Source organism: Arachis ipaensis, chromosome B05 (genome assembly GCF_000816755.2).
Source record: "Arachis ipaensis cultivar K30076 chromosome B05, Araip1.1, whole genome shotgun sequence".
NCBI classification, from domain to species: Eukaryota; Viridiplantae; Streptophyta; class Magnoliopsida; order Fabales; family Fabaceae; genus Arachis; species Arachis ipaensis.
In genome coordinates, this window is record NC_029789.2 from 17,885,565 (window position 1) to 17,887,181 (window position 1,617).

The following is a 1,617-nucleotide window of genomic DNA, read 5'->3' on the forward strand; positions in this document are numbered from 1 at the left end:
CACAAATAATAATATTTACTATGATCATGTAAGATTGTTCGTTCTTTATTTTTCTCTTGATTATTATTCGTCTATATTATAATTTTACTAATTATTTCTATTCGAGAAAAAAAATAGAAACAGAAAAAAAAAGTCAAAACTTTTTTTTACCTGTGGGTTAAAAACTTTTTAAAAATTCAACCCTACCCTATTCACAAGTTGAGAATTTCTCAGTCCTAACTCTACCCACACCCTAAAGTTTTCAGCCCTATCCTATCCAATCCTACTCGCAGAAAAATCAAAATTTTTCAAGCAAATATAAAATTCAATCATTTCATATTTCATACAAATTAATAAAATAAAAAATAAAAAATTAAGTTCAAATTAAAATTAAAAATAATAAAATTTTAAGGAAATCTAACGTAAAATTACAAATAACATGATTATCAAGTTTTTAATGAAATTAAAATAACACAAATAAAGATAAATGTCTTGTCACTCTTTTTGTAACTCTAGGTTTTTGCAACATTACTCTTTAAATAACAAACATACTAAATTAAGAGCCATGCTACACATTCAAGTCTTTTTGTCAACTAAGTCCAACCAAGTTGGTCCAAATCCAACAAAAATTAGTTTTATTAGTGAGAGCGTGAATACACGCTCCAACTACTTGAACGTTCTCGCATTCCTCTCCTCCTCCTCCTCCTCCTCGTTCTTCTCCTTTTTCCTCGTGTTTCTCCTCCATCTTCTTCGCATTTCTTCTTCTTCTTTGCGTATTTTCTTCTCATTGTCGTTCTTTTATTGCTATTATTATTGCTATTTTTTTCTCCTCTTCTTCCTAATGATTTTAAAGCATTATACGTTTTTTTTTCTTTATTTAATTTTTCTTGTTTTTATTCTTGTTAAGAGAGAAAAACTAGAAGAATAATGAGAAGCTAAAAGAAGAAGAATGATGCTGATGATAATGAAGAAGAAGGAGGAGGAGTTTTGAGTTATCATTAAGTAATTTTGGTGCATTCTGAATTTAAATAAGGTGTACTTTTGGTACGTGATTTTTTTTTAATTGAGTTTGCTTGTGTGTCATCATCATTAAGTAATTTCGGTACATTCTGATCTAAACTTGTTTTGAACTGAGTTTTTGTGTTTCGTCATTATTAAGGAATTTCAGTGCATTTTGAATTTGAACTGTTATATGTATAAGAAGAGGACGACGATGATGACAATAACGATAACGATAACGATGATGATAATGATGATGATGGAGAAGGAGGAGGAGAAAAAGGAAGGAGGATATTAAAGAAATTCAAATAAGAAAAGAAAGAGGATGAGGAGGAAGAGAAAGAGGAGGAGATGGAAGTGGTGGTGTGGTGGTAGTGGTGACAACGACGATAACGAAAGAGAAAGATAAAGAAAAAAAAGGGGAGGATGAAGAGGAGGAGAAGAAGTAGCAACATCAATAGGAAGAGGAATGCGAAGAAGAAGGAGGAGGAGGGGAAGGAGGGAGGAGGAGGAGGAGCGTATCGCAAAGAAAAAGGAGAAGAAGAAGAAAAGAAGCACGTGATATGAAAAATGGTTATAATAACTTGGTTGGATTTGGTTAAGTATTTTATTTAGTTGTAGAGCTTTATTCTTAAATTA